This window comes from Lissotriton vulgaris, chromosome 6, assembly GCF_964263255.1.
Source record: "Lissotriton vulgaris chromosome 6, aLisVul1.2, whole genome shotgun sequence".
Taxonomy (NCBI): Eukaryota; Metazoa; Chordata; class Amphibia; order Caudata; family Salamandridae; genus Lissotriton; species Lissotriton vulgaris.
Window position 1 is genome coordinate 519,546,740 of NC_141694.1, and position 21,860 is coordinate 519,568,599.

Genomic DNA, 21,860 nt, shown 5'->3' on the forward strand with positions numbered 1-21,860 from the left:
GAAGGTGGGGATAGGGAAGCTCTTATTTTTCTATAGGGGTGGGATTGGCCATACTCGGTTACTTCAAGGGCTACTACTCAATGTAATTTATTTTTCGCACTGCCCCCCCCGGGCATCCGGTACTACAAAAGAATAATAATGATAGATTAATTTCTGATCATGTATCCAGCCGATCACAATGATCTCTTTTCTTATGTGATGGATGACTTTAGTTGCTTTGTTGTGATAGATTGAGTGAACAACAGCGATAGTCCACCCATGATTGACACAGCAGAAAGAAAATTATAAACATAGGGAGTGAGTCTGGTAACCATGATTGCCAGAGGAAGGGTCTTGACTTGATATAATTGTCAACTATACAATACATACACAATATATGCTGTGCTTGCAAAGTAAACTACTGTACTGTTACTTTAGGCAAGGGAGAGTTTCTGAACAATCACAACTTTTAGTATTTGTATTTTCTCTGCTTTGCTACTCTTGCATGGACATGCTGTTCAAACAAAGTAACACTCTTCATGTACTGAGCGTCTGCTCTACATACACTTCTGCTATCTATGAGGAAGAAGATACCATCCCGGCTTTCAAAGTAAACGTCTATCATTCTTCTTAATGTCTCAACTGTACGAACTTTACTTTTTCTCAACAACCAAATAACACCCTTTTCATTTTATTTGCTAACCACCGTCTTAACTTGCATTTGAGTTTCACCCAAATGATATATTGCAATGCACACCGCACATGAATTTTCTGATTAACCCACACAGGCAGTCCTCTTTTCTTTCTCCTCCAACCATCCTTGCTTCAAGCAGCCATGCATCTGATTCCTTCCTATCAGCCACCTCTGCCTGCATTCAAAAACACGTATCATTCTTTGCAGTCATAAATGTTATGACTCGCTCGTCCTTCCATTCACCCTAAGTTCTTTCCCTTATCATTCATCACATCCCTCAAGTTCATCTGATATGACTGGGCTTCACAATAAAAGTTTCCCAGCTGAGTTGAAGTCAAATAGAGGGGGCCATTGCTTACTCGAGAACTACCGCCGCAAATGCTATTGCTAAGTCAAGGGTGACTGTGGGGCATATTATCAAGGGGGTTTATCTCCGCTTTTTTGGCTTTAAAAGCCAAGAAAGCGGAGATAAAATTATCTCCCTATTACCAAGCTGTCGCTAACACCAGTTAGTGACAGCTAATAGGAGATATCGACCATCTTGGGCCCCGCTTTGCATGTCAGTGATATTTATCACTAATAACATGCAAAGTGGGCGTGCCAAGATGTTAGCTACTGGAAACAGTCCCTAACATCGCTATCTCCTATTACCAACTTTTGGAGATATTCGCGCTAAGTGCGAATATCTCCAAAAGCTAACACCTGCCCTGAGCAGTTCTTAGCCATATTATCCAATGGGAGGTGGATAACATGGCTAAGAGCATTTGCTTGATAATACATGAATATCGCTGACTTTTCAGCGATATTCATGCATTGCGGCCGTTCTTTATCGCATTTGCGATAAACCTTGCTAATAGCAAGGTTTATCTGCGATAAAAATCGCCGATGTGCGGCGATAATTTTTGTCTCTAAACAAGTTAGAGACAAAAATTATCGCTAGTTGTTGGTAATATGCCCCACTGTCTTCTCAGTGAATGGCAAAAATGTAGTTCTAAATTAGTCACTGTTCTTAACAGTACAGTGTACTTGTAGTAGTGTACTGTCTACTGTACAGTACATCATACACTCCTTTGCGAGCCTACTCTAAAATGTCAATAAGTAAGGAGTATAATACAAACAGTTTGGAACGAATAGGAGCTGTAAAAGTTAGGGGAGTATAATTATATTAACAACAGAACAACTGACTGGGGCCAGCAGAGGACCGTTCCTGCCCACTTTCTTCCGCCAGAGTCCGGGGTGTAGTCTTTTTGCCCCTGGGAGGTGCTGAATGTGGTTGAAAAACACAATTCAGTCCCTAAAAGCTAGTATATCGATATAGGTGAGTTCTGGCCAGGACAAGGGGTCTATTTTCTACTAACAGTGTTACATTACATGCTATATATTTAGAAGGATCAACCAAAGAACAAGTAATAATGACTGCAAAAATTACAAATGACTTAAAAATATCACAATGTACTACATCACTTGGTTAATAAAAACATTTCATACATTAAAAACATATCATATGCAACAATCAAGAATTTTTTTTTTTTACAGTTCAAGATTCAAGAAAACAGAAGTTGACGCTGCATTTCGGTGATTGTCTTCGATATTCACGTTCTTCAGGACAGTTTTCTACAAAAGACAATTTCTGATGTTATTATTCATACATGTTGTTGGCGACCACCTTCTGCTTTAGCTAAATGCCCTTTCCTTTATTAAAAAGATATATTTAAAACCATTTATACATGCCCTGTGCCATAATACCCGGCACTTACACCTTCAAGTACCTATGTTATCATAGAGTAACATAAAATATCGCGTGTACTCCCATGTCTTATATATAGAGAGGAGAATCGCCTCATATTACAAAAAGACCACATGCAAATATAGTGTATCAAATTTCTCAGAAAATAATTTCAATTCAGTGTTTAGTGATAACCATATTATTCACTCAAGAGTCTCATTGCATCTTGAACCAATTCTAATAAACCCAAAGGATATAAACATAGATGACATACCTATCTTAGCCAGAAGGCTAGGGGCCCGATGTAGGTCGGTCGGTAACGGCCGAAAATCGGTATTTTTCGACCGTTACTGACCGGTATTCAAGATTTGGCATGTAGGGGCACAATTTTACAGAATCGGTAAATTTACCGATTCGGTAAATTTACCGATTCTGTAATATACCGAATCGGTATTTTTACCAATTCGGTAAATCTCAGATGTAGGTGGGACTCTTCTGAGTCCCAAAGGCCCTAAAAAATTGGTATTTTACCACACAATCCTATTGTGTGCTAAAATACCGAATTCAGGTGTGCATGCACATGTGTGCATGCACACCTAGCCATGTGACAGACAGACATGCCCTTAGGGCATGTCTGTGTGCCACATGGCGCACATGCCTATTTGTGGGGTGCCAGAGGGTATCAAAGTGACACCCCCTGCACCCTTGCAAAATTCGGTTTTTACCGATTCTGTAAATACAGAATCGGTATTTCCCATTGATTCCTATGGGCTTCAAAGCCCATAGGAATCAATGGGAAATACCGATTCTGTATTTACAGAATCGGTAAATACCGAATGTTACAGATTCGGTATTTCCACATCTGGAAATACCTACATATCCACCCCTTAGATTTACCAATTTTTAATTACCGAATCAGTAAAATTCGGTAATTAAAAATCAGTAAATCTATTTTACCTACATCTGGCCCCTCATCTAGTATCGGCTTTAAATTTTGATAAATGTTGACAGGATAAAACAGGGATAAAATTTACCGAATTATATATACATATGTCCAGGGTTAATACCTGCAAATCGTTAAAACCAACATTTAGGATAGTATTAATTCAACAATTGCCATTTACTACAATATTAACAATGGTGTAGAACTATATATACATACCCTTAAGTGAAGGAACTTGAATATAAAGGACCTTCTCTGGGTGCCACAGTTTTATATAGTAGACCACTGTGAACAAATAAAATTGAAACATCCACATGAGCTATCTCTTAAAGAGATTACCAATGAAATATTTAGCTAGAACAAAACTCCACGGCGACTTGCCTGATAATAGTCTCATACAAGACCATTAAATTAGTCTGTAGGCACTTCGCGAGGGAATACCGAATTGGCCTGTTGTCATCCACAATGGGATTCTTCTTATAAGTCTGTAAGAGATTGTAAGAGCCATACCGTTAAATCTTCTAAAGCTCAACCCCTGAAATGACTCTATATATATTCTAATCGTGAACGATTATTAGGGCCAGAGCATTAATTCATTTCATCCTCCATCCCTCGTTTAGACCCTACAGAAAGATCTAGTAGTGACACATAAGTTTGCCTACCAATGCTATTTAAAAAAAGTTTAAAAAAAAAATTATCTGCAGGTTGTGGATTCTTCATACAACCTATTCGGGTAAGATCGAGTTAAACATCAGCCCGAACTTCATTTTAACACTAATGCTTATGGAGATTATTGGACGCCTAAAATTATGAGACCCTAATCTTATCCCTTACTTAGTATACAAAAGGGAATTACCTACAACAATACGGGCTTAGATATTTTAAACAGGAATCCTTCTTGTTAATCTTCTAAATATATTCTTTTGATATTGTGTGTGTATTTCAATCTTTTTATAAATGACATTGCTTAGGGGTCTTAGATTCCTCTCTCCACAACTGCTGATATGTTGTCGCATGGGGGCAAGACAAAAAACTGTGCAAGCAGGGACACAGATACATCGTCTAAACTGCTTACTGTATAGAATTAAAATCTCTTTACTACAATTTTGAGGTACTCTCCTAAAAGGATACAGGCCTATATACAAAATAAGGATTCCTCCAAGCAGTCTATTATTCCTATTTAGCTCACCTGAAATGTGTGGAAGAGTCTCCTAGCACCCAGCGCGGTCTCTTCCTTCTTCAGAGTTGACGTCCCGGGCATTCTCGCAGTTTAAGAACGTGCCAGCGGGGGTTGAAGGTCACGCCTCAATATTTTGTCATTATTTCTAAATCTTATCTTTCCTTTCACACCCTGATATACGGCATTTTAAATTTATCGTCATAGTGATCCAGTCCTTGAACACCAAAATAAATGCTATTTATCGCAAATAATATCAATTCATTAGTCCCGATTTATATTAAATTTAGCGGCCATCTTGGAACGGGGTGAAACAATAAATTTCACCATTTAAAGAATACAACGGCAATATTTTTATTTTTATTATGAATCCTGAATTATATCTGCCACACTGGCTTTAGCCACTTTAAAATCACAGTTACATAGTTATTAGTTTTCCAATTGTAAACCTATTTATATACATTTTATATTATTTTCGGTCATAGTGGTTTCTAAATATGTGGCAGCCATTTTAGAAGGGGGAAAAAATCCACTACTAAATTTGTACATACATAACTGCTCAGCTTACAATATTTACTGTGAGCTTTACGATATAGTCTTATTATTATTAATAGTCCAGTTAAATACGCGGACCATGTCTTATTTTATTTCTATTTATATTAGTCGGTTGGCAGGGAGATTCTTATATTTATGTCGGCCATCTTGGAGTGAGGGAAAATATTATCTCAGATGGTAAGACTGTTAATAGGAATTTATATTATTTTCGGTCAAGAAGGTTATTAAATGTGCGGAGGACTTCTTGGAATGGGAAAAACAATCCGCTAGAAAATGTACATGAATCACTGCTCAACCGATAATTTTCATTGCATGCTTCACAATATAATCTTCTTATTTTTGAAGGTCCAGTTATATAAGTGGACCGTCCCATATTTTATTTCTATTCATGTTAATCGGTTGGCAGGGAGTTTCTTATCTATATGGCGGCCAACGTGAAGTTGAGAAAAATATTACCCAAGATGGTCTACCGTTCACAATCATGTTCCCTATTAATTTTTCTACGTACCCATAAGTAATTTGGTTGTCTATCTGTAGTATTTACATGATTCATGAAACAATCCCCTTGAAATGGCGGTGATATCTTTAAGCTTTTATCCATTCACAACACACATTACCTGTGTTGTTATATCTCAATTGATGCACTACAGTAAATAATTTATATGAGTTTTTCACAATCTTCTCGACTATTTAGTCCTTTTTTAACAGTATTAAAGAAACTCATATAATATTGTTCAAGTTTTTTTCTTTTTACCAGGAAATTGCCTCCACGGTAGCTAGTTGTCATGATCTCAATACCATACCATTTCAGATCATCTATGGTGTGTTTCTCTTTTGACCAATATTCAACTAATGGGACATTTTTCTTATTAGTCCTTATTGCAGATTTGTGCTCTAGGATTCTAGTTTTAACTTCCCTTGAGGTTTCACCTATATAAGCCAAATTACATGGGCATTTAATAAGATATATCAAATTGCTCGAGTGGCAATTGATAAAATTGCCCATGTTGTATTTGACTTCATTTATAGTAATTTCTGAGCCCTTTATATTGTGTGGACAGATACTACAGCCTTGGCACGGGAAGGTACCTACAGTTAGGCTCATATTCAGTAATCTCGACTGTGTCTGTGTTTTATTCTCTCTATAGGTGTGCCCAAGACAATTTCCTATTGTTCTATTCCTCCTGAAGGAGAACATTGGTCTTGGCAACATTTCACTATTTCGATTAGTAATAAGATGCCAGTTCCTATTGATGATGTTCTTGAATTTATTTAATTACTGGCATTCGAGAAGTTTGTGAGAAATATTAAAGGTCCTTTCTCATCAGTCGTACTTTTATCTTTCTCTGTAAATAAATTTTCCCTGTTAAAGTACTTAGCCCTTTTGTAGTCATGTTTAACACATTTTTTCGGATATCCTCTACAAAGAAATGTTTGGGTCAACACTGCAGCATGACTGTCTTAGTCTTTCATATTTGTGCAGTTATGCTTCAATCTCGAAAATTGACCAAAGGGAAGATTGTCCCTTTGGCTAGCTGGATGGTTGCTTTTGTATTGGAGCATAGTGTTTCTGTCTGTACTCTTAGTGAAGAGTTCGACATTCAAATTCCCTTCAACATTCTTTATTAAAATGTCCAGAAATTCACATCTGTCCTTACTGATGTTGGAAGCAAACCTGAGATTTTCATCTCCAAGGTTCAGCCATGCATTGAATTTAGTAAGTAATTTGTTATGCCCCGTCCATATAAAGAACACGTCATCAATGTAACGTGACAATTGTGATATGTTCTCATAGAATGGTGCCATAGGATTATAAATATGAGTATCTTCAAAATTAGCTTGATATAGACAGGCCAGGCTAGGAGCACAGGTGGCTCCCATGCTGGTTTCCTTGACCTGTCTATAAAACTCTTTTTCAAATAAAAAGATATTATTTTTAAGAATCAAGCTAACAAAGTCCACAATAAAGGTAGCGTGCGCAGACAGATCTTCATCGCCTGATGTCAGCAGCTTTTTAACCATCTCTATGGTGTTCTCTTGAGGAATATTTGTGTATAAAGCCTCGATATCCAAGGTCACAAGGCTTTGGGTATCTGGGCTAAATGAGATGTTCTCAATTTTTTTAATCATGGCTGTAGTGTCTTTTATATGAATGTGAACATGAAATAAACACAAACATGGATGATTGTTTTTTTGAAATATTTGATTTCTTTGACCACAATCTAAAATTATCTCGGGGAAACAAATTATCAACAATTGCACTACATGTATTGACGTATCTGATCTCGTCAACTAGGAGGATACTAGTACAGTATTGCTGGATTCGCAGCCTGTCTACTTGGAAAGTTATGTAAATCACTAACTAAACCAACAACAAAAAGGTTCTACTATGACTGCCAGCACTCAGCAGCACGCGACGTGACAGACACAGTCCGTCATCATGATTGCAAACCAATAAAAAATGTCCTACTACTAATAACAAGTCATAATGTACTCAACCTATCATTCCACCACTATCTCTACTTCTTAGTGGCAGCAGGAGTACAAAGGAAGGACTAGACTTGAGTCTCTAGTCTCTCTAGCATTACGCAGTTCTGTAAAGTACTACACTCATACATATTCAGGGCAAATGAGCATAAAGCTGCAAACAAGTAAGCATAGTAGCAACGCCACTGAGGAGGTGAGCACCTGCAATCACTGAAGCTATTTAAACATTATTTTACCTGCAATGTAATCGTATCGGCAGCATTCTTGCTCTGCGGGAAAAACATATTTTAGCAATATAACACAGAGCAGAAGAAAACAAAGTAGTTATTAAATAGCTACTCACCAAGGCCACAGATCTCCACGCCGAGCAGGTGGACCAGGCCCTGCTCCCGGTCAAGGACGTCTGCCCACCGGTGCGTCGCTTGGTCATAGGTGCGCCGGACCCCCGACTGCCTACGCATGGCCGGGCACACCTTTTTCCACAGCTGGCGACCCTCCCGGAACCCATACCCTTGACTGGGCCTGCCCCCTGCTGCCACGGTCTTCGGGAGGTAGCACTGAACATAAAATATAAGTGCGGCCACCTCCACCGTGCTGAAAATCTCCCTGGCCATTACATCCTCCCGCCTCAATCGCCCGCAAGGGAGCCAGCTACGGGGTGCGGTACCCTTTTCCTTGCTCTTCCGGCTCCTTTTGCCATGGTCCTGGACAGGAAAGTTAAATAAAAAATAGGAAACAATAGGGAAAAAGTTAATAAAAGAAAAGAGTTCAAAAAAGTAGTTTAAAGTAACCAAAAGTAGAAGAAAACACAAAATATAGATGGAGAAAAAGAGAGGTATAGATAATGAGTAAAAAAGATCCCAAAAAAATTCAAAGAAACAAAGGATTGCAAAGATTAGGGTAGGATTGAAAAAGCATGCCCAGAACCATAGCAATGACTGAAAAACAAGATGGCCGCACCCATTGAGGACCGCGTGGGTAAGTATGCGCGATATTTCCCCTGCGAGCACGCAAAAATGCACGCGACCACGTAATCGCGCCCCGCGCACAACGCGAGCATGCAACTAGCGCCCGGAAACGGGAATACGCACCGCCAACAAGATGGCCGCACCCATGTACGACCGCATGGGTAATTTTGCGGTCGGTGCGCTACAAGAGGCCTGTAAACACGTAAAGCGCCCCACGAACACGCAAATTCGCACAAATTAGCAGATTATGCGGACCACGAATTCGCTTTCACATGAATTTGCGTACCGCAAATTTGCGCATTTTTCCCATACTTACACAGGATATCTATTTTATTCTGCTTGAATTACACCACAGATGCATGCTGGGTGTGTCTGTGTGCTGGAAGGATGTCTCTGGGCCTGATTCACAGAATTAACTTAAGACAAAATCATAAACTTACTACTTTTAGTATTCACAGAATGCACTTACTACTTTTAGTATTCACAGAATGCACTTACTACTTTTGTTATTCACACAATGGATTTACGACTACTAACTTTACATCCGCACTCGGGCCGGAGAGTCCGGCCAGGAGGCAGATTTTCCTGCTTGGGGGCGGAGCTTCCAGCCTGGAGGCCATGGCTAAATCTCCACCACTGGCTGGAATCTCCACCTCCGGGCCGGAAGCTCCGCCTCTGGGCCGGAATCTCCAACCCGAGTGCAGATGTAAAGTTAGTAGTCGTAAATCCATTCTGTGAATACCAAAAGTAGTAGGTGCTTTCTGTGAATACCAAAAGTAGTAAGATTAGGATTTTGTTTTAAGTTAATTTTGGGAATCGGGCCCTCTGTGTCTGGTGCATGTAAACCATCACAGCCATACCCATCGGAGTGAAAGTGTCATCCATGCAGTTGGTTGTGAAATCCTTGCCTTGGGACATCAGGGAAAAAAACAGGGATAGGCTCAGTGCTAACGTTGTAAAAACAAAGAATGCTGCTGCCTGGAGCGCTGCTTAAAAGACTGCAGCATGAGATTTGGTGCACCTCATACCAAGGCAAGTAACAGGAAATAAAAAAAGCATTTGCAATGCATAGGTCTTGTATATGCGAGAGTTTGAGCTATTGGCATTGTAAATGTCAATGCCTTTAATTTATGTTCTTTGAAAGCGTGCAAGCTGAGTGTAAACACACACTTTGTACTTATATTTGTTGCTTACAAGAAGCAAGAGTAGCAGTAACTGCGCCTGTTTTACCGACAGCCTTGCTTTTTGTAAGCAAGGACTATACATACAAAGTGCATGCTTACGCACAGCTTGGACATTTAAAACACATAAATAAAAGGCATTGTCAGTTACAATGCCAATAGCTTGAGCTCAAAAATGCGAGACCTGTTGCATTACAAATGTTTGTTTAGTAACTGCAGATGTGCATATATGTTTATACTACAGTGCTAATTGCAGTCCGATAATACATTGCTACCGAAAGTGCAAAAACCAATTGGGATTTTGAGTGTGAGTGTACAATAATGATTACATAATTGTGGAAATGTGCTAGTTGCAGAATATGAAGGCGTACAGGTGAAATGCGCAAAAAACAAATATGGATAAATACAAAAGAAATTGCCAAAGAAAAGCAATGCATAAGGTACCTCAACATTATTTATAAGAATATATTGAACATTCGATTAATTATCAATTGAAATTGGCACTGAAGTTGAGGATATACTACATGGTGATGTATACAAAACATAAATGAATATACATTTCATCAATTTTACATCCATTAATAAAGCTAATGAAGAAATTGTTTGCAAACACATTTTTCTCTAGAGCTGATAGAACGAGCTCTACTAGCGAACTGCACCAACCTTCTCAAAGGTTACTATGCATCATGGTTTCTGATGAATATGGAGATGTTGTTAAAGATTTGAAAGAAGCACCATCCATCAGGGATAGAGAAAACTTAATTAGCACTCCTGGGGACAAATTGTCGCTTTGCAAATTTCTTTAAAAAATCAATTCAATAAATGTTGTACCAAGATCGATATCTTCATTGGTAATTTATATCATCTTTTTCTTGTAAATGTAAATGTACATGTATTTATATAGCGCAAATCACCGACCCGGTATCTAAGCGCTTGCTTAGGAAACCTGTCCTGGTATTCCCCTGTGAGATAGCCCCGTCAGGGTATCCACAAGGTGAAAGCCAGGCATCCCACCGCGAGGGGCCGTTGTGGAGATTAAGCAAGCTATTGCCCAGAGTCGCAGAGTGTGAACCCATGAATCGAGTAGGCACCGGAGCGAGAATTGTCGAGTCCGTGGACATTTTTTTAGGACTCAAGACCCGCCGAGCCGGGAATTGAACCCTGGTCCCGGGCTGACCTCTGCTTCCAGGTCTGCTTCCTCTAACCAGTGAGCCACACTTCTCCACCTCTTTCATGTACATAATTCATAAGATTCTTCTCATATGCATAATAATGTTGTATGGGTAATCACATAATGCGGGTGCCCCAAAGCATTTCGGGCGTTGCCCTTCATCAGGGGTTAATTCCTGCTATGTTCCCGTAGGTCTTTCTTATGTGCCTCTGACGGCTTTTAACGGAAGCACATACCATAGACCTATTTATGATGAAGCTAATTTTGAAGATGGTGCCGGACACTAAGGGGAGAAAATGGAGTTCGAACAGGATGGAGTGACATGATCATATTTCTTCATGGCAAACACAAGGAGATGATGAACGGAGCACTGAATCTTTTTAGACACTCACTCCCAGTCACAGATCTGGGTTGAATCCATTGTCCTTCTTTAGCTCACTCCGCCACCCCAGTTCAGACCCAGCCATATGCAAAACAGTCTTTACCCTGTTCCTTATGGGAACAGTCCAGCCAAACTGCAAACAAGGTCTTCCCTGGACCGAAAACAAGCATCCTGGAACTGGTGTCATGGTAACACCCCTCATCAACCAGGCTAGGTTGAATCCAGTGGCAAAGTGAACAAGGGACCCACGTCTGGGCATACCCTGCCAACTTAGGGAGAACAAAGCAAACACAAGGAGATGGAGGGAGTGATGAAACTTTTCAGACATTCACCCCCAGTCACAGATCAGGGCTGAATCCATCATCGTTATTTATCTCACTTCGCAACTCCAGTTCAGACCCAGCCATATGCAAACCAGTCTTGACCCTGTTCTTTATGGGAACAGTCCAGCCCAACTTGCCAAGCCAGGTCTTCCCTGGACCAGAAACAAGCATCCTGGGACCGGTGTTGGAGTAGCACCCCTCATCAGCCTGGCTAGCTTGATTCCAGTGGCAAAGTTTGCAAGGAACCCATATCTGGGCATACCCTGCCAACACAGGCTGAACAAAGCAAAGACAGGGAGATGCTCTGGATGAGACATTTGCCCCTTGTAGAATCCCCATAAAGGTTGCCAGCGAGGAGTCTGGGAGGCAAAGGAGCAGGGTGTGGCATCTTGTAGGTTGGTATGTTTAAAGCAACTTAGGTGGACATCATGGTGATGGAATGGCAGTGATGTCATAGAATGAGAAGAGATGTGAAGGTAGTTATTCAAGGGCAGCTGTACTGGATGCATGGATACCTAAGGAAAAAACTACCAGTTAGCACTACTTCAGTCTCTTGGATGGTATTATGAACCACTTTGTTACACTGGCAGCAAGGATGGGATGCAAACCCAAATGCTATAGATGTGGAAAAATTGGACATCTGGCCAATAATAGAACACGTCACGGGCACAAGATTGGTTCTGCCCCTTTCCTTTAGGGATGACCTCATTAGGTCAGCACATGCTGGTCACCAAGGGATGTCCAAAAACAAAGAAAGACTCGAATTTACCTATTGGTGGACAGGCAGGATATTCAGGTGGAAAGGATGATTAGGGAGTTTGTTCAATGTTCCATCAGCAAGAAAACTGCAAACGTACAGCCCATGGTAAATAGAGAGCGTCCACCAAATAATGTCAAGATGTGGCTTTGGTTATATTTGGCCCCATACATATGGGTGATGGGGAGACACATGTGATCGTGCTAATAAACATGTATTCAAGGTGACCCGAGATGAAAATTTCCACTGGGATCGAAACCTATCATGTTGTACAGTTGGAGTAAAGAGAAAAGGAGCAATCTTTAAATTATGTGAGGGAGGCACAGAAATGCTCTTTATATCACCCAGAAACTAATGGCATGATGGAGAGGTTTAACTGGGTCTTAAAATAAACGGTTGCCTTGGCTAAAGCAGTTGGCTTGATTTGGAAAGAGGAGGTTTACGAGAAAATTGAGGCAAACAGAGTTTGTCCTCATGCAGTCACAGGGAAGTCTCGCTTTGAATTGTTAAGGAGAAGAAATCCCAATACGGTGATGGGTCCACCATGGGCGAATGACATGTGTCAAGATCAGAAGAGGTGGAAGGTAATGCTAGTTGGATGCTCAGAGAAATGAAGAAGATAGACGCTCACTTTGATTCAAGGAAAACTGTGAAAGTAACAAAAGTCTAGGTGGGAGATGTGGTCTTTATTAAAAAACCCAGTAGAAGTGGGGGGGTCAGCTGGGTTTCTCAAGCCCCTGAGGGTTGTGAAAGGTTGCATGCGGTTAAGACAGAAGACTCCCACAAATGGAACCTTAGTAGGGTTGGGGTACTCAAAGAAAGTGTTTTTAAGAAAGCTGCATGAAATGTAATCACCGTGTATGTTGGTACTGGTTGAATATCAGCTTCGGACCGCCAAGTTAGAAAATTTACCAGAGAGGGGAAGGTAGTTTTCCATTTCAAAGACTATTATATGTAATGAACTCCCTTGCAGAGTATTCTTTCCTGGACCATTTCAGTAAGATGTGTATAAACACTTGCATTTAGCTTTTTGTGTTTGTTGACGTTCTCAGGAAGGAAGGTGTTTGACATCTTGTGGGTTGCTAGAGGGGTAAACCAACCTAGGTGGATGTCATGGTGATGGAATGGCAGTGATGTGATAGTTTGATCCCCAGCACGTGCTTTCGACGACCAGCTAAATCAGAGAGAAGGAAAAACAAGCCCCTAACATCCATTTAATCTGCTTAGTCCTGTATTCGTGCTCAAGAGCAATTAAGGAAGCTGAAGAAAGGAGGCTGAGGCAATAGACTTACTGTCAAGTTCAAGATGCAGCAGGCCTACACAAGTGACTTATTTTCTAGCCCATATGGGGGTCTGTGGAGCAGCAAAAGTGTGCGGTACTGATGAAGCACTGACCATCGATTATGGACGGACTATCAGAGCCTATCAGAGGTCATGGAAAGTGATTGAGGTCTTCTCAGAAGGGTATAGTTAGTGGGGTGCAGGACCCAGGATTGATACATATCTTCCCTAACATGAGCTGGTGGCCGCTTGAGGAGTACTCCACTCCACTCTACAATAGGGCCTGTGTGCTCATGCCCTTCTCCCTAAGCAAGTAACTAGCAACCAGAGGAAGGGGTGAGGCAGCATACTTCGGCATTGATCTTAACAGTGGAAAGAGCTGAGGAAACTGTTTTCTAGCATCTCCAAACTCCCTAAATAATCAGGGCTGAGATGGAGGTGACTTGCCATTGAGCTACCTAGTGGCGTGTGGTTCTTGTTGCTGTCAAGAAACTTTGATGAGAGACCTTAGATGGCTGGGTTGCGAAGCGTAGGCACAGAGGCTGCTCGCTCCTCTCCTTGCAATCTCAGGCAGTTCTTTTTGGTGGATGTGACGGGGCAGACCTGCCTGAGGGCGTCTCAAGGACAACGGCATCCCCTAGAGGGTTCTCATCGTGTGACCCCCCCCCCCTCCTATCTTTACAGCCCTCCACACCACAGGTGCAGACTGGACCGGTCAAGTGGTATAGCTGCAATGAAGAAGACAGCATTGACTGGCCCTTTAACTGGCAGCGGACCGAGAGAGAGGAGGAGTCACGTCATGCAGTAAATACGGAAGTGCAGCCTAGCCAGGTGTGCTTGTTCACCGGCGTGCAAGGGGGAGAGGAGGACGCTGAGAGGAGAGGAGAGTACAGGAGTGGAAGAAGAGACATCACCGAGGAAGAGCGAGAGCCCGGAACACCATCTATCGGAGGGAAGGAGAAGGATTCTGACCCGTTGACGGCGCGGGAGCCAGGAGGCCAACGGCATCACGAGCTGCCCAGCCACACGCGACTTGGAGGCGTGTGGCTCACAGAGGTACGTGACCGTATCTCGGGGTGGGTGAAAAAAAGAGGCAACAGACCTTAGTGTAAATTCCCCGGTACCCTGAAACCCCAAGGACCCCTCCCAGCACTTCTTTCCCGTGCACGGACTGCTTTGTAATCTACACTGGGTATCCCTCACTCCCTTTCCCTCACGAGTGTACAAAAGTCACGGACTGAGACCCTCTCTCTTATCTTTTGCCCGAGGCGGACCCAGGTCTAAAGACGGAGACGGATCCGGTAGAAACGAGGAGGAGCCCTATAAGAGAGAAGACCGAGGCTAGACGAAGGAAACCACGGCCAGAGAGGAGCCGATCCCCGAGGAGACTCCCCCAAAGACAAACCTGTACTGATTACTTGTTTCAGAAAATAAAACCGGCACTGACTAAAACTCGTATACTGCCCTTTACTGAGCCACCCGCTACAGTGGACCAGCCAACAGTGTACTTGTAAGCAGCATTGGGACCCGTTTCTGCCAGAAGAAAAGATGTTCACAACTAGGAAGTTGAGTTACCCTGCAGAGTTTCAGTCATGCGATCCAGCAAGTCTTTGGGGCCTGTGGTGGGTCAAAAGAAGCAAAGGAAGAGGACAGATCATCAGGTGCGCCCAGTTGCAGCAGATCAGATACTTCAACTTACTCCACATACACCAATAAGTAGTCTCCCGCCTGACTCTATATTGCATGTAACGCTAACAGGGCTTCTGGAGGATCAAGTACTATCTGTTTTCAGCCAAAAATCACCTTCACATTCAATTTTCTAGAAGATGCTGGGGCCGTCATCTTTCCAGTAACACAAATCTTAACCACATCCGCGCTAGTGGAATTCTCCTTCTATGCTGGGATTTACTAAATCCCATGCTTCATGACGAGCTGGGCTCGTCATCAGTGTGCGAGGAGGCTACACCATGACGAGCCCAGCTCGTCATGAGCCTGGAAGGGGTTAAAGGGGTGCCCATTCCCCTGAGCCCTGCTGGATCTTTCACAGAGGCTCTCCCACCACAGCAGCCTCCGAGCTAGAAGCAGTCTCAGGAACTGAAAGGGCCCACAGGAGTCCTAAGCTCTCTAAGGACCCCTTCCATAAAAAATGCACGCTCGCTGTTCCAGGCATGGAAGAGGAACAGTCTGTACATTTCAGCCCGACTACCTTCCTTCGCTCTTGGGGTCAATTCAAGACTGGGTGGACTCAATGCAGCCATTGTTTAACTCATCATTGGGAGGGGAAGACTTGAATAATGTAATCACTTGGATAGAGGAAGAGAAGAAGAACCAGGGAGCTCCTGGACATGCAGCACAATCCCCTCCAATGACATTGGAGCAACTAAAGGAAGCCTCATCCCAATCTGATATCTTGGACCATAAAGGCTGCAGAAAATTACAGGAAAATGGAGAAAACCAACCAGCCCATACTGCGGAATACTCAAAATTCCTTGTAAAAGATATGGCCTATCTTCATTCAAAAGAATGCGAGAACATGCTGACCTTGTATAGAAATGAAACTCCTAAAAACTCAAGCCCCAATGGAGCACATAAAGAAGAACCCCAAGGGTCCAAAGAGTTGCTCTGTGCCACCATCCTAGGCATCCTGCAGAGCTCTGTGGAGGCAATGTCCTTTAAAACCAATACAATTGACGTACGGATCAGCCTCCTGAAAACGTTAGCTTTGTACGTGACCATAATCATCCAAAAGAGTTCAAACCTAAACATTTTGATATAAAGGGCTCAGACGGATGCGTAGGGTTTTTGTTAGGTCTGTAACTGTAGTCTCCAGCCTGACTCTATATTGCATGTAACGCTAACAGGGCTTCTGGAGGATCAAGTACTATCTGTTTTCAGCCAAAAATCACCTTCACATTCAATTTTCTAGAAGATGCTGGGGCCGTCAGATTTTCCAGTAACACAAATCTTAAAGGGGTGCCCATCCCCCTGAGCCCTACTGGATCTTTATGTTATAACATCAACTCAGCCTAGATTGGTGACTGACTTACTTGGTCCTTCGAGGTCCGCAACTGATAACCTATGTACACTATCAGATATGAGGACAAAGCTAGTCGGAGATTCTAAGGAGGCGGTCAACAAGAAACCTGAAAAGAATAAAGGTTGGGTGCAAGAAGAATGGAAGGAAAAAATGTAAATGGAAACCTAGCTGGTCAAGGCCATGGTATAAGCAGACAAGGTTGGTTTCTTGCTTCAAGCAATCTCAACGCATAGTGCCATGGAAGGTAATTCTCTGAGGACATTAACCAAGGGCACCAATTTTGGGAACATATATGTCTTGTTAGTGGAACATGGCGATCATGGCCTGGAACACCCTGCAGTAATAAGAGTTCCCAAATGCAAGAGATAAAAAAAGGAAGGGCAAAATAAAAATCTCAGTCAGAATCATAGTAGGGTGCCCTACCCAATCTTTCATTCTAAGAAAAGTTCAGCTCTCACTGCCTTGGCTGGAGAGAAAAATCCCTCTATACAAATGCAAGATACAATACCGAAACTCACCCCATGTCTAAAAAGATCAACATTACGGAATCTCCCAAAACAAGTGCCCCACAAGATGCTGTTGAGCCAGTTATGATAGAGTAAAGGTATCCGCTTCCAGCCTTTGTATCACCAGCCAAGCACAAGCAGTCTACTCCAGGCTTTAGCAACTTGGCTGAGGGCACTGGTGTTGGCCTGACCAACTCGCATGGCAAAAGAATTGGGACAATTGAGCACCAAAGGACCGACAGTCCGGAAACCCACCAAATAAGTGGCCTACATAATGCAACCGGATTGGCCATGATGAGCTCAATGGAGCGCCATGCACTTCCCCCTTGCCACTTAGAATGAGCAACCAAAGCCTTGACTTTAACCCCCTCAAAGGAGGCCCCCTTCTTATCTCTCAACAACATGCCTTATACCAAAAGCAGTGCAACACACACTCAGTAAAGTGTAAACACACACTATGCAAGTTCAAACTACTACGCTATTATATCTGGAATACAAATCCAGAGGTCTTTTTGACATTCTAAATTGTGTTTTTAACATTCTCAAGCTACTTCATTGTATGGGCACGCTGGTAGATATCACATTGCTAGACATCATTTCAATTGAATTTTTTGCTCTAGAGCCTGGCCAGAACAACAAAATGACTAAGGTAACCTGGATAGCCACCAAGTTGGCCCTAAAAGTCTTGAAATATACTGATACCTTCAAGCAGTGGGGGATTATAATCATCCCATCAAGGGAACCTGGATACCCATATGTCCTCTGTCAAAAGCGGTTATACCATCAACTCAGCCTAGATTGGTGACTGACTTACTTGGTCCTTCGAGGTGCATGACAAGCCAGTAGCTGGCCCAGAGATGGCAGACAATTGGGCTGGCTGTCGGGAACCCTCAACTCAACTAGACTGTTACTGTGACAAAACAGAACCCTAGCAATTCTCTCAGATCAGGCACTCAAGATATGTTCCTGGAACATCTACTGATTAGCAAATAAACTAGGGAACTTGGAAATCCTTTTTATGACTCATTCTTTTTCAAATTGTTTTATTACAAGAGACCTAGGCACAGAAGGCTTATCATCTGGAGGTTTATTCGAACCACTTCATTCCCGCAATCAAACAAAGTAAGTATAGCTGAAGAAGAGGTAGTTTGGCCATATATGTATCCACTACCAGTGCAATTGAGTCCTTGAAACACAACAGCATTGACGCTGGGCAACAAATAGTAGATTTATCTCTCAAAACGTCTAACGGCCATTTCAAAAGAATCACCCTGGCAAATGTCTATATCCACCCAAACGCCTCCTCAAAGGTTCAAAGGTTCAAAGGTTTTTTTATTTGCATAATTAGTTAAAATTATTACAAAATTCGCATAATAAAATAACGATACAAAATTTACTAAAATTGTTGTCTCTCGGCTATTGTTTTGTTTGGGGGCGGGGCTTGTGAGGTCCTAGGGTTGAGCTGGCCCTGTTTGCCCACGAACTGGATGGTCCTCATATTCTATTAGGTCTAAAAGTTTTCTTGCTTCTGCCAAGAATTTGACTCCACGGCATACTAGGATTATGTTGGAACCACCGAGCTAGCTTGTGACTGCGTGTCTGCAGGATCGAATGTTGAGAGCATTAAAGATGGGTTTCAATAAGAGTCGTCTCTGACTTATCAGGGCCGGACATAAGCAGAAAAGGTGGACAAGTGTTTCGGTGTTGTACCCACAAAGGCGACATTGATTCGTCTGGTGTGATGATTTCCAGGACGGTAGTAAATCCTTTGTGACATGCATCCCCATCCGATAGGCTGTAAAAGACTTTTTTAGGTGACCACTGAAGTGGGATGTTAGATATGTGTGTGTTTTTGGGGTTGTGAAGCTGTTCAGGATGGTCCAGGCATGCCGCCGTTTTGCCAATAACTCTTTGTCCTCAAAAAAAGATTTCCATTTTGCTGCCGTATTGGCTGATTTTTTTAGACTTACTTTATCTGTCCCTGATTTCCAAGCGACTGCTAGCTCTAACTTTTCCACGCAGAATGTCAAATACTTTCCCCAATTGTTCATGGATTCAGTTTCCCCTCGTTTTTTAATTTCCTCCCAGCTTAGCCAGTCCAAGGAGTCTGGATCTGCAGATCTAAGTTTGTGGCAGAAGTTCACGAAGCCGCTCATGCTCCGGAACTTCTGATTTTGCAGTCCAAATTCGAGCCTGACTTGTGCGGCTGAAGCAGATTTGGGAAGATTGAAGACCGCTTTATAAATTTTAATTTGTAGTTCATTCAAAAGGTCCACCTCCTTACCGCACCACGTGACTAAGCCATAAGATAAAGTGGGCATAATCTGTGCAGCCATTGTTTTTAATAAATGATTGTAGTTGGGGCAGTCCATTTTTTCCTTTAGAGAGCGATACGCGAAGATTAAAGATTGTACTTTTGCTTTGAGTGCTATTTTGTGGTCCTTATAATTTGCTCCTTTTGTTATTGTAATGCCCAAGTACTTATAGTGTTCTTGTTCTTTCACTGGTGCCCCTTGGGCCATCCATTTGTACTTTAGGTTTTGCCGGTCAACTAGGCGGACCACTTTAGTTTTCTCTTTGTTAAGTTCTAGGCCTTCCCGTTCTAGGTACAGAGTTAATTTATTAATAGCTCTTTGTAAGCCAATAGGTGTCTTGCTCAATAATACAATATCGTCGGCATATTGTAAATAGTATATTGGATTGTTTGCCAAAAATGGAGGATGGTTGTCTGCTGATTCGATCGCGCTTGTGAGGTCAGAGAGAAAAAGGTTAAAAAGGGTAGGGGCTAGTACACAGCCTTGCTTTAAGCCTTGGGGCGTTTGGATGCTACTGGTGGTACTGCCACCATTTCCCAACTTTACTCTTACCCAAGTATGGTAATGAAGAGCTTTGATGGCTCTTAGGAGTTGGTAAGGCTTCCCCCAACTCTCTAGTTTGCTCCACAAGCGCACTCTGTTTACCCGATCGAAGGCAGACTTGATGTCTATGAAACAGGCATACAAGCGAGTGCCATTTGCTATTGCTTGGTCCGTTAGGATAGACAGGCAGGTTAGGTTAGTTGTTGTTCCCATTCCTTGCCTGAAGCCTGTTTGAAATTTTGGCATGATCTTTGTTTCTGATATCCAGACTTGTAATTCACGTAGAATGCAAGAGGCGTAGAGTTTGGCCTCTACATCTAGTAATATCCACCCAAACGCCTCCTCAAGGACAGAGGTCTCTAATAAGCTGATCAATATTACTCTAAGCCTTAGATCAGAGAAGCCCAGCAAGGACATTGTGATGTCTGGTGACTTCCATGTGTGGCTAATGAGTGTGCTACATACAAATGAGATCACAGAGGCACAAGATAGAGATTGAGCAACACCATCTAAAGACCCTCCCGGGTGGCATAAAGATGGTAAGAGAGGACAGTCCTTACAAGGAATCCTGAACATCTTTTTCTTAGAGCCTTAAATGGTCAAACACTCCCTGACAAACCACCTGCTCTTTCATACTTAACAACGACTGGGGCTTCTTTAAATGATTATACCTTTGTCAGTCTCCCAGGACTGAATATTATTACCTCTTTTGGCTTAGGAGAAAAAATGGATAGTGACCACCGACTGCAAGAGATAACCCTCAACATTGGATAGGATGTTTCTGATTGTACTATAGAACTCGGGACTGAAGGGCATACAGTTAACCTGAAGTGCATCAAGTATACTATTGACTCCTTATCAAGTTTAGCATCAGAAGCCAAACAACTATTGACTACTAACCACAAGCTGGAGGGTGACCCTCTGTTCCGCTGGGTAAGGATCACTGAACAATTTGCAAGTCAGCATGCAAAACCTGTCCCAGGAAAAAAGAGAACTGCAGTATGGTAGAATTTGGCTCACCTCAACATCCCAGATGGCCTGCTTAAGATCTTGCAAATGTTGCACCAAAAAACATGGGTAGGAAGAAAAAATAGAGATGGGTCATGCCTGTCCAGGCAAGTTAACACTTTGCAAGATCTTAGCAGGGCTGTGTCCTTGCACCAACAATATTCAATTTGTTCCTATCTGACCTGATCCAGGCTCTGAATTAAGTTAATTCCCATGCACCTAAACTGGGGGGCTTCCACTTCTCAAATTTGTTCTATGCAGATGATCTTGTTCTAATAAACAAAACCAATGCCGGCCTGTAGCGCCTTCTGGATGTGACCTCAGTTTTTTCAGCCATTAATGCCCTAATGATCAATAAAGAAGAAAACTAAGATCCTCGTTGTCCGAGGCACCAAAGGCACAAAAATTGTCATGGTTTTTTAATCAAGAAAGGATAGGGTCAACCAAAAGTTTCAAGTATCTTGGAGTCAACTTCAATGACAATATGAGATACAGTGACCAACTTAATGAAATCAGGAAGAAGGGCAAAACACTATCCTTTGCCCTTAGATCTCCTTATACAAAAATAAAAAGCCTCACAGTCACCCCCATCCTCTAGGTGGCCCAAGCAAATATTCTCCCAACCTTAGCTTATGGAAGTGAGGTCCTCAAGGGGCGGGATAGCACAAAACTTGACAGGTTAATCCTTAAGATCTACAGAACAACTTTTCAGGTTCCTTCAGACACATCTCCAGCTCAAGTAAGGCTGGAGTTTGGGATCGCTAGGCAGGAAAAATGCGGGCTCAGCCATGCATATTCCAACAACGTGGGGCAATGTCGGGCACATT